The sequence below is a fragment of the Chanos chanos genome, chromosome 9 (genome assembly GCF_902362185.1).
Source record: "Chanos chanos chromosome 9, fChaCha1.1, whole genome shotgun sequence".
Taxonomy (NCBI): Eukaryota; Metazoa; Chordata; class Actinopteri; order Gonorynchiformes; family Chanidae; genus Chanos; species Chanos chanos.
In genome coordinates this window covers 4,360,500-4,373,379 of record NC_044503.1, presented here as the reverse complement: position 1 = coordinate 4,373,379, position 12,880 = coordinate 4,360,500, and the positions used below count along the sequence as shown (strand labels likewise).

General features: G+C 41.7%; 1 pseudogene; it reads left to right on the top strand.

The window, feature by feature from the left end:
• LOC115820655 (uncharacterized) lies at window positions 1-12,072 on the top strand (annotated as a pseudogene).
• The last annotated feature ends 808 nt before the right edge of the window (window positions 12,073-12,880 follow it).

The window sequence follows — 12,880 nt, the reverse complement described above, 5'->3', positions numbered from 1 at the left end:
ATGGCTAACACTCTGCTGATTGTGCTAAGTGCTGTCCTGCCAGTCCTGACTCTCTCTGGTAAGACCCATCTTTCAGCTTTGATTGCAACACCAAGAAGAGTGATTTATTTGTAATATAAAATGCAAGGCCAAACAAAAACAAAAGAAACTGCTCAGCTCTAAATATGACAGAGGTCCATTGATTAATTATTGATCTTAACCTTTAAACCTGTTGAGAAGAGTCCGATTTACCGGAGGTAGAATTTTCAGGATTCCTGGTTTTACCAGGTCAATGATTTTTGTTTACTTATATTTGTACTTGGGAAATGAATTAAAAAAAAACAAGCTATGGGATACTACTACTACTACTACTAAAATGATAATAATATGTGGTCAACCAAACTGCAAAGTGCTGTCTTTGAACCACATAAATACCTAACAAATATTATGTTCAAAGAGAGCACTTTGCGATTTGACTGACCACGTATTGTTACCACTGTAGTTGATGTTGCTGCTGCTGCTGTTGTTGTTGTTGTTGTTGTTAACAATACCTTGTTAAGAACAGTGCCAAAAAACACAGAATTTAGAATCGTCAAATTAGCATAGTCCAATGGAGTACTTGCATGCAGAAACAGAGGAGCAGCCAATTCAGTGGCACTAAACCTGAAAGAGTATCTCCATGACAGCTTTCACACTCACACACACACACATACATAAACATCACTTAATCAAGTAATGTTGACCATTATGACGGCAGTAGAAACCAGTACTTCACTGGGAACAAATTCTCTCTCTCTCTCTCTCTCTGTCTTTCAGCCTATGTGAATGTGGGGATTATTAATGGAACAGAGGCCAAACCTCATTCCAGACCCTACATGGTCTCTGTGCAGAAAGATTCGATGCACATCTGTGGTGGTTTTTTGGTGTCTCCTCTCTTTGTAATGTCAGCAGCGCACTGCCACATTGAGTAAGGGTTTTATGCAATCTTACCGTTTTCACCATGACTCTTGTCTTAAATCTGAATCTAATGTGACCCTGTACATGCTTAGTCATTTCTGAGAAAAGAGCTGTATGTCAGATGCAGCGATTTCAGAGAGCTCTGATAAAATGGTGCAAAACCAGAATGTGCCTGAACGATCTCAATCGGTGATCTTTTTCATCTTTGTAGTGATCTGACAGTTGTACTTGGTGCTCATGATCTGTCAGACAAAAAGACTGATAATGGTCATGTGCATGTAAAAAACCCTTTCATCCATCCCCATTATAACCCTGGAACGTTTGAAAATGATATCATGCTTTTGCAGGTAAGTGACTTTTCTAGATTGTACACATTGCAGTTGTCAATAGTTTTTTTTTTCGTCTTCCATTTGCTCAAAACGTAACTGTGACTGTGCTAGACGTACCCTAACTGGCAACACAGAATTATTTGATCATGTATGAACAGAGACTCTCACATATATTCATGACATTTATGCAGCTTGAAAAGGAGGCCAAGCTGAACCAAAATGTGCAATTGATCCCTCTCCCGGTGGAGGGTGAAGACATCAAACCTGAGTCTGTCTGTACTGTAGCGGGATGGGGAGCCACAGGGAACAATAAGGCTCCAGTTGATCGTCTCCAAGAGGCTAATGTTATTGTCATGGGCCACCAGGCATGTCAAGGCTGGAGAAATTATTTCGTACCCTCTAGCATGATCTGTGTTGGTGGAAAAGAAGGATTTTGCAAGGTACGTTACTAACACTAGTAACAATCTGTCACAAAAACACTTAACTTCTGAATCAGAAAGTCTGTCAGCTTAGTAGCCAGTTACATCATTCTGTTCTACAGGGGGACTCTGGGGGTCCTTTGGTGTGTGGGGAAACAGCAGTGGGGGTGGTGTCATTCCTTCAGGAAGGAAAGTGCGAAAAGCCTGATGTGCCAAATGTTTACACCAAGATATCAGCCTTTCTTCCCTGGATTAAACACATCATTGGAGGAACGGAACGTGCAACTGGTCAATAAAGATCTTTGTTTCTTGTGTTAAACTGATGTTAATTCTTGTAGTTGATGTTTTTTGGATGTTTTTTGTGCATGAATGTGTGTGTGTGTGTGTGTGTGTGTGTGTGTGTGTGTGTAAGAGGTAGCTGCGTGTGTGTGTGTGTGTGTGTGTGTGTGTGTGTGAAAACTTTCCAGACCAACACACATCCTCACAGCTTAAGTTATGAACAGCCCAACAACAAATATATTTTGGTAGCGGATTTTTCCAAAACTCTCACTTTCTGAAAGATTCATTAAGGGACAGAGATGTAATCTTGATGCTGTTTCCAGTCACTGTCACATATTTAATTGGCTCATGCCAACATAGCCGAGTGAAGAAGCACTGAGGAGAAACTAGTCATTCTCTCCTGCTGACAGCATGACTAACACTCCTCTGCTCCTGCTGATCACAGTCCTTTCTATCCTCAGTCTCTCTGGTAGGACCCATATGTCAGTGACATTAATTTAGAATTGGTCAGCGTCAACAATGGAAAAAAAAAAGGTAATTATCTCCGAATTCAGAAATAAGTGGCTTGTGGTTCTGTTTAAGTTGTTGATTTTATCTTGCACAGAGACTGATTTCGTTTTCTTTCTGTTTTTTTAACCGGTAAAACAAATATACAAAAGACAATCTGAGATATGTAGTGGTTGGTAGAAACATTATCCAGCAGAAGGTATGGACCCTGAACTGTGCAGCCTTGGCCTGTAGTGAACATTTGAACGATAATCACACAACTTTCAGAAGTTTAGCAGGTTGTATGTTTGACAAAATTCCAAATCTATGGTTCTTGTTGACCACTGGTTCAGACCAGCTCTATACTGCCATCTATTGGGGAAGAGGCCAAACTACTGGCGTACTATTTCATTAACAATGAGGTTTAGCGCTTCGCTCCTTTTTACAGGTCAAATTACATATTGGCATACTGGTGTGAATGAACTGCCATAAACATATACTATCTTTTTCAGCAAAAATGAGTAAAAATCTCATAAGCTTTCAAGAGACCACAGTGTACATATAATCCTCTATCAGGTGGAGTATATTTGATCAATTATTTGTTCTGTTCACATGTGGTCTGAGTACTATAGCATTACAAGCCGTGGGTCCTCAGTACTTTGTGAATGCCTATCACCTTCACAGTCATTTTCTGACATAATCGTGTCTTAGATCAGTTGGATGATCACAAATGATCTGCAGTGTGAGTACAGATGATATGATATAAAACCCCCCTCCTGTGTATAACTGTAACCCTAACGCTGACTGTGTTAACACACAGGGCTCACACCACTGCGCCTGTAAAGAGGGCAATGGACTCTCTTGCTCTGGTCAAAAACACTGATGATCAGTATGTATGCACAACCACACCCACCGCACACACACAATCATTCTCACTCCCTGTGTCATGTACACACATTGATGAGTGTAGCTTCCAGAGCAGCTGTGTTTTTGGAACATGCCAGAATCTGCCAGGGTTGTTTCGCCATGTGTGTGATGATGGATATGAACTGGACAGCAGTGGAAGAAACTGCACTGAGATGAGCCTCTCAATGACAGCTTTAACACACTGACACACACACACACAGACACACACACACACACACACACACACACAGACAATTGCACACTTGTACACAGACAATTGCACATTCTGCCACTTGCAACATAACACTCTGCCGTTCCACTGTTGGTAGGCTGTGTGGTTTCAGTTCAAAACCAAACACTAACTACATTTCCTGCCTCTTGTGTTTGTGTTCTGTGTTTTTCACTTCAGCACCTGAACTGGACTTACCATAACGACAATTACTGCTCCCCAGAGCACAAGGCTGCCATAATAACTAAAAGGCAGAAAAAAACAACAGACATTTTTGGTCATTTTGTTCAGTTTTCTTGACTTCTCTTTATGAAATATCAGTTTTAGGAATATTCCATATAGTGATTAATTGTTTATCGTTATCAAATGTAAATCAGCTCATTATGCCATTTACAGGTGGGAGGGTGGAAGAGAGAGAGAACATGTCCTTTTCTGTATAAACTTTTCCTGTCTGAGGAATCCTAAACCATGGATGAGTTCCACATACTTGACGTGAATGTGAATTCATAAAATGAAGATATTATTGTTCTAACTGTTTGTCACATTCATTCTCAAGTCTGTTAGAATAAAAGTTTTTACTAATATGCATTAAAAAGATAAATGAATAAAAAGGACAGACTGTCACGGCCTGTGAGGCCTGGGATACAGAATTTGGACCCAAAAGCAGACTCTTGAGAGATTGTATTGAAAAAGGTGATTTTAATGATCAAAAATTCCAACAAAAACAGAAAACAGCAGGCAGTGTTAGCAGTAACTTCATAAACAGGCAGAAATGGGGATCAGGCAAAAACGTGCTTTGAGTCCAGGCAGAGTTCAAAATAACTAGAGGTCAGTCCAATACAAAAGGCAGAGGTACAGAGGAAGGCAAAGCAGTAATCAAAAGTGAACAGGTACAGGTCACAGACGAGGAGGCAAAAACAGTCCAGGAAATCACAAAAAAACAAAAGGGCAAGACAAGTGCAAAAATCCAGGAAACAGGCAGAAGTCAAAAACATGAGCAAGAGTCAGAAAAACATACATGAAACCACAAGAGAACCTTCCAAAAAGCAGCGAGGATAATCTGGCAAGAGATGAGTGGTGAGACAAGGCTTTTAAAACACAGATGAATGATAGAATGGTGAACAGGTGAGTAGAGGGAAGGAAGGTGATTGGTGTGAAAACAAAAATGTGGAGTGGAGCCGAGGAAACAGAACACAAAACGGGAGAGAGGGAAAACGTGACTAAACAGTGGAAGGACCAGGATGGATTGTGAGACAGACACAGAATGGACATGGAACTTTTGGAACTTGGAACTTTTTCTTTTGAAGTGGAACATGTACTTGAAGAAGCAAACCATGTTTTTGACAGGTCCGAAAAGACACTAAAATGAACAGGATCCCAAAAGCACAACATCCTGGAAAATATGGCTGAAACATTGCACAGCTTCAAACCATACCCATATGACAGGGACGTAGGTAAGGCAGCTGAAGCTTTAATTACTGCGCATCCATGCCTCAGAGAGCTTGGAAGTGACAGCGGATCGTATCTGTAACATCGTATCTGTAACAGGTCCTGGAAGGGAGGGCTGGTAGAGATATTAAAACCTGCTAAAACAGGGGAAAAGTGAGCAGAGGGAGAAGATGCGACTCACTTTCTCAGGAGTTCTCCTTCTCTACCCGAGAACGCACACAACTTTCAGTTAGTCTGCCTCTCTCCCACATGATATTGTAAGATATTGTTACGGGACCTTTACTGGTGAGGGAATTTTTGAAGAGCTGGCCAGCCCTGCGAATGGACTTACAGGTTACAACTGTACTCTTCTTAGTCTACCCATCCTCAAACCTTTGTTACAAAAACCCAACCACACTCAGTCTCCCTATATGTTTTAGGGTGCGTGTTTTAATATGCAATATCGTTTATATCAGTGTAGAACACAGGCACTGCGCCACTACTACTATAGCTACTTTATACGTTGTCATTTTGCAAGCCAGCAAGACGCTTGAAACAAGTAGTTATTCATTCTGTAGACGTTTATATGTATTTGTGTGTCTGCAGGAGTTCCACCGCATTACAAATGTGAACCTATATGACCAGTTCTACACAGAGCTCGACTGACACTCACTACAACTGCTCGTCTTGTACAGGAAGCAGGCGTCGCAGACAGGCATGACAGCAGAGGCGCTGTAGGAGATCCTTGGGACTTATGATCTCCGGGTATGTTTAGGATTTACTTTGCCATCAACACAATGTTGATCACATTTTGTGCAGACATTTCAAAAATATTACAGGTACTTACAATTATTAGGTAATTGGTTTTGAGTATTCTGAACTTATTCAGTTTTACAGTGAGTTCAAAAGGGGGGAGGGTGGGAAAAATATCGCTTTGCATTATGACTGTAACTTTTAGAAGGAAAATGTGCCTCGTGACTATTGTTATGATGAAGTATTAATACTATAGGGACCTGCTCTTGGTTAACTATTATATGCTGAAAAATGTATCTGTGTGTTAACACAATGAGCATTTATTATGTAGAAGACAAGGCCTCTGTGTGTCTGCAACACCTGGGAGTGAACACCAAGTATCCTGTGCTCCATGAGAAACATTATCTTGTAAACCCCCACACATGTCCTTGGACTTGTTTGCCTCACTGTATGTAAAGCTCTGCACTCCTTAACCTCAGGGAGAGCTGCACTTCATCTCTGAGGTGTGCTTCTCCCATGCACGTGAAATAAAGAAGAAATGATTCATCACATCTGAAGTTTGTTGTCTTTGAGAATTAGCAACTCTCATTACAGGGTGTAGATTTGCTGTAATGACTTACAGATGCTCAACGTACCAAGTAGCACAGAGGTAGGTTTTTTTACTAACACGTATGCTAGCTTCTCTTGACAACAGTGTTCTCTCAAAACAATACTGACACCTCAACGTCATCTCTTGGGGACCGAGATGGTTGTCAAGGCAACCGTCAACACAGTCTACATCCTCCTTCTTAATGCCGGATAGACTGCATCTATAGAAAGCAGTATCTATGACAGCTATAATATGTATATATATTAACTTTTAACCATACCTTTTAAAAACAAAGGACCATAGCAATATGGAATTGGCAAACAAGGTTCAAACATATAACATAACATGTACCAAATATAACACTGGCATATTGTCTCTTCTTTTTTTTTTTTTAGTCTCTGGCAGTCAGAACGGGCTGCGATAAAGGAGTGCGACATGTGTGATGTGTGTGACAGTCCCTATCTATGTGGTGTGGTCTTTGTAGAGGGAGTTGGGTTTTGACACTCTCCCTGAGCGAGTGATGGTCACAGGTTCTTGTGCCTGTGTCACTCCTGGCTCAACAACGTCTGACCCTGATGCACCTGTTTCACATAGTAGTGCTGCAGCGAGTGGGGAATGATTAACCGCTGACCACGGAGCAGCAGGCCATTATCAGTTGTGAGTTCATCTCTCATGGTGAGGAATGGCCTCAGGTCACGTGGCAACTTCTTTACCGAGTCGGGCCAGCCTGCAGTGATGACCTCAGATAGGCGTCTGCATATGGGGTCAGCCAGAGTTTCATGCCTCAGCTCTTCAATTCTCCTTGAGGAAAGAAGAAGCAATGTCATGACATCATAGTCCTCAACAGTTTCAGTGTGGTCAGTGAAGGGCAAGTGCGCATGGAAGAGTGTGTCTGCAACATAGAGTTCTTTGCCTCTCCTGTAGATGACATTGAGATTGTCGTGCTGCAGTCTGAGCATCATCATATGGAGGCGCGCCGATGCTGTGTGCAGTGGCTTCCTCAGGATGGTGATGAGGGGCTGATGATCTGTCTCAATGGTCACAGGCCGGCCGTATATGTGGTCATGACATTTCTGGCAAGCATAGACAAGGGCTAGAAGCTCTTTCTCAATTTGAGCGTAGCGTGACTCAGTTTCTGTGAGGGCCCTTGAAGCGAATGCCACTGGTTTGTTGTTCTGCAGGCGGACAGCACCCAGTTCATGTTGTGAGGCGTCTGCGGATAGCACTACTGGCTGGTGTACATTGAAGTCTTAGAGTACAAGAGGGCTGGTGATGAGCTCCTTAAGTTTGGTGAATGCTTCCGTGTGGTGCTCCTGCCAGCTCCACTCCACATTCTGAAGGAGGAGTTGTTGTAAAGGTGCTGTGATCTCACTGTAACCTGGGATGAACTTGGACAAGTAATTTGTCATGCCCAGGAACCTCTGGAACCTCTGGTGTTTATCCTCTGGGGGCGCCATCAGATGGACTGCTGCCGTCTTGCCAGGGTCAGTTTTGACCCCCTATTCGGTAAGTAGGTGGCCTACGTATGAAACCTTAGAGACTCGGAAATGGCACTTGTTGGGGTTCAATTTGAGATTGACAGCTCGTATTCTGTCCATGACCTGGCGGAGATGCAGATCATGCTCTTCTCTCGTGTGGCACCAAACCAAGATGTCGTCAACGACAATTGCACATGGCTGTCCTTCGAAGAAATGCTCCATACACCTTTGGAAAACCTCACTTCCTGTGGACATTCCGTAGGGCATTCGGAGGAAAGCAAAGCGCCCCACGGGGGTCATGAAGGTGGTCAGTTTAGATGACTCTTCACTGAGTGGCACCTTCCAGAAGCCACACTCTGCATCAAGGATGCTAACACCTTGGCCTCTGGCCTGTCAGCAATCACCTGTTCCATGGTTGTCATAGGATGATGTGGCCTGAGGAGGGCTATGTTGAGGGGTCGATACAGTTATCGGCAATGTTTTCGTCAAAGACGAGCGGATCGATTCGGTGGAGTCCTTGGGCCATTTTCTATTTAGGCTCGCTTCTGACACCATGTGGATGTGCTGTAATGACTTACAGATGCTCAACGTACTATGTCGCACAGAGGTAGTTTTTTTTTATTAATACGTATGCTAGCTTCTCTTGACAACAGTGTTCTTTCAAAACAATACTGTCACCTCAACGTCATCTCTTGAGGACCAAGATGGTTGTCAAGGCAACCATCAACACTGTCTACACAGGGGACTCCAAATTTCCCCTATACTTTCCCTCAATAACTTCCCTTTGTCTGACATATGATTTTATTTTTAATACAGATGTCATTTCAGACTGTAACAGGTGATTGCGGCCCGACATCCCTTCAACAGTTTTACTTGTCCAATCCAAAATATTTTTACCTGTAGTTAGAGACAGTTCAAACAGTGACAGATACTCTTGATCACATAAAAGCAGATCTAAAGGTTACAACAGATCAATAATGTTTCTTCTTTTGGGCTTGCAGGCACATTGCTGCACACACTCAACCATCACATTCTCACAAAACTTCCTTTTTGTTATTTTCCACTGTTCGACCTAAAACGACACTTAGTATTGCAGCTTAAGACTTGATTAGGCAGAATAAACGTTCAGACAGTGTTAATGCTTAAATATTTTCCACACTAGTTAAATTGCTTCGTCCTAATTCTGGTCTTAGTTCTAGCTCTAATTCGAGTTCCATAAGCTAAAAATAGCATACCCTAAATTCTCAAATTATAGCCCGGGGTGCCACCTGTTTACATAAATAAAGGCTGGTTCCAAATGCTGGCCTGGTTACAAAAAAAAAAACAACAAAAAAACACATGAAGTACAGAATTACATTCTCGTGTTAAATTCATCATATTTCCACAGCAGTATTTACATCAGTACAACAACATACAGTAATTATGCTTATCATTCTGATGCTATTAATTTCACTTTTTAACAGAAATACCATACTGATAGTGTTCTAACTCACGTGGATTTCAGTCGCTGTAAGACTATGTGTGTTAAAGGTCCATTATTAGTATTCAGGGACATCACTGCCAAAACTCTCTCCTTCCTATTTACTATGTTTTATTTCAATATTTCTATGAGTTCGTATAACAGCACATCTTAACGGTACTTGGAAAAAGTCATGAAAGGGAAAAAATGTCTGATTTTAGATGCCGTAGGTACAGTAGGGACATGTCGGCTGGTGAGCTGGAAACAGAGGAACAAATTTTTACCTTTAAACCTGTCAATATTTCATCCTGTTCCCATTAATCCTCCTTGATTAACAATAAAACAAATAATTCACAGAATAATCAACACTAATCAATACAAATATAATGATTTCCAAATTCATTTTGTGATAGAATTACTGTTCTTTGCTTACTATTGCATCATTTGCTATATCCACAGACAGTTTTAATCTGTCGATAATTGTTCTCTTCTTTCTCTCTCCAAATTCAGGTAATATTGGTACATTAAACAGTCTGCAAAAATTCTGCAGATTGAATGCTCATGAAACATCCGCTTTTGTGCGGTCTGTGTGCTCAACTTTATTGTGCATTGCACACAAGCTGATGCAATATACAGATATGTATATTGCATCAGCTTAATTAAACAATCTTGCGTTGTAGCTTATACAGTAGCACACAAACTTTAAACAATCTGCGCTGTTTCGTTTGCATCATGATCTTGCAGATCATAGTAACACATTATACACAGATATTCCCTGACTTCAGCCAGAGAACAAAGAGTTCAATTATCTAATGATAGCCCGCCTCTAATAATAGCCTGTCTCAAATAAAGGCCTGCTTCTTTCTTGAGTTGAGGTAAATAAAGGAGAATTTACGGTATTACTGGGCTACTGGATATGTGCAAAGATCTAACTTTTGGGGACTGTGGCTATTAGTGAGATGACATCAGTGATGTGATCTGGAGTCCACAAAGCGTTGAAATTACCAAACTGGCACATATATAAAGCAACGGCTCCTGTCTGAGACACTGATCACTCTGTCCTACAGTCAGCATGGCTAACACTCCTCTGCTCCTGCTGATCGCTGTCCTGCCAGCCCTGACTCTCTCTGGTAAGATCTGTATTTTACTTTATTTACACCAGTGTTACAATATTTTCTGTTTTTATCATCCTGATATTATAATTTTAGATATAAATACTTCATATTCATAGCTATCTTACTTAAGAACTGTTGCTCTGATGAGGTTGAAAAAAACCTTGACGAACCAAAATAAGAGAGACAGGTCGGTAATCAATATCCTTTTGCAACTAAAATTCTCTCTGTCTCTCTTTGTCTCTCTCTCAGCCTATGTGGACGTGGGAATAATCAATGGGACTGAGGCCAAACCTCACTCCAGACCCTACATGGTCTCTGTGCAGGGAAACAATGGGTTGTGTGGTGGTTTTCTTGTGTCTGAGTCCTTTGTTATGACCGCTGCCCACTGTAACCAGTAAGAGTTGAATACAGGACTGACTCTGCTCAAAAGCATGTCTCCTAAAAAGAACGATTTTCATTATCAAATTAAAGTTAGAAATAGACAGTGTTTGTGAATTAACAATCATGTTCTTCATAGCGGACCTGGTATGACAGTTGTAGTGGGCGTTCATGATCTGTTTGCCAAAGACCAGTTCACTGTCCGCATGAGAGTGAGGCGTCGTCTCCCTCATCCTGGTTATAACGATGAGACTATGGAAAATGACATCATGCTTTTGCAGGTAAATTAATATTTAAAACAAATCTTGAAAATTACAGTTTGTGGCTTTCGGGTGACACCGTGCTAAATTATAAGATGCACCTTTGCTAAGATTGTGAGAGTTCCATTTAGGCCTACATTTTTATATTTATATTTATCAGTTCAGCAGATGCTTTTATCCAAAGCAACTTACATAATGAATACATACATTTGCATAGCTAAGCTGCCATGAGATAACATGAGATATCTGTGATAAGGTTGTCTTGGTTGGAGGTTACAAAGAATGTGTTCTGTTGGGTTAAATTGGGTTAAATTAGCCTGTGTCATGGCAAGAATTTACAGTCATTCCCGAAATTGTCAGTTCCCAGTTGGGCTAAAACGAACAACCAAATAAATATACAACCAAACAAACAATTAAATACATACATACACACTTGCACACACACACGATAGTGTAATACTTGCTGTATTTTGGCCACACAAACTTGACTGAGATTCTTAATAATGCTGATGATGTTGTTGCAGCTGGATCGGAAAGTTAAGCTGATCCCTAATGCAGTGGAGCCGATTCCACTGCCTAGCAGAAACGAAGACGTCGCGGCCGGGTCCAGGTGTTCTGTGGCAGGATGGGGTCTCCTTTCAACAAATGGACCTATATCTTCTCGCCTAATGGAAGCCAATGTCCAAATCTTTGATAGAGAACAGTGTAGACAGCGTTGGGGAGGATTAATCACCGATCACATGCTCTGTGCTTATGGAGGAGCAGGAACTTGTAATGTAAGATCACAGTTCATTACAGATATTGTCTGAGAATGTAGCTGTGGAAAAAGTAGTGTTACAGATATGTTCTCAATTCTGTTGTGATGTTATTCTCTTCTACAGGGGGATTCTGGAGGTCCTCTGGTGTGTGGGGGGAAAGCAGTGGGTGTGGTGTCATTTGGTGAGACGGACTGTGACAAACCCATTCATCCCGACGTCTACACCAAGATATCTTCTTATCTGCACTGGGTTAAAAGCATCATTGGATGACTGCAGCCAGTACTTCACCAATAAACAGATTCTATTTCAGCATCAATTTTTAGTGGTTTGTGTCTGTGACAGTTCCTGTGGTTGTGTCAGCAGAAGCTATGCATCTGTATGCTACTGGGAGGAGAACACACACACATACACACACACACACACACACACACACACACACACACCTTTATGCATTTATTATTTTGAGATGTACACTTTCACATTCATCCTGCAAGCTTCAAGTTTCAAGTTTAAGTTTATTGAAAGCCCAATATCACTGTTTACAGTCTCAAAGGGCTTTACATGCTCACAGGCTTACAACAAACAGAGCAGGGTGGCACCCCCTGACTTGATCCTCATAGCGGGCAAGAAAAAACTCCTCAAAAAATCCCAGACGCTAGGGAAAAATAGGAGAAATCTTGAAAAGGACCACAGAGAGAGGAGACCCCTTCTAGGCCAGCCAGGCGTGCAGTAGGTGCCAACCCAGTGGGCAAATTACAAAACAACACAGTGATAATGAAAATGAAAACACAACTAGTAGGCAGTATAAAGAATGACACGACAGCATGGGGCTCAGTTGGGGTAGACGGCACAGTCACAGCAGCGCAGGAAGCCATGAAGCCGCAGCAGCTATCGGGATGACGATGAAGAGAGAGATGACAGGGAGGGGGGGGGGGGGGCACATTCAAGCCAGACACTCATGCTCAAACAGATGAGCCACAGCCATGCAGGAGAAGAGGGAGGGAAGGAGAGCATTATTGGAGTAGCAGCACTTAACAGAAGAAATAAGGAAAATAATTTTATAGAAGCATGAAGGTTG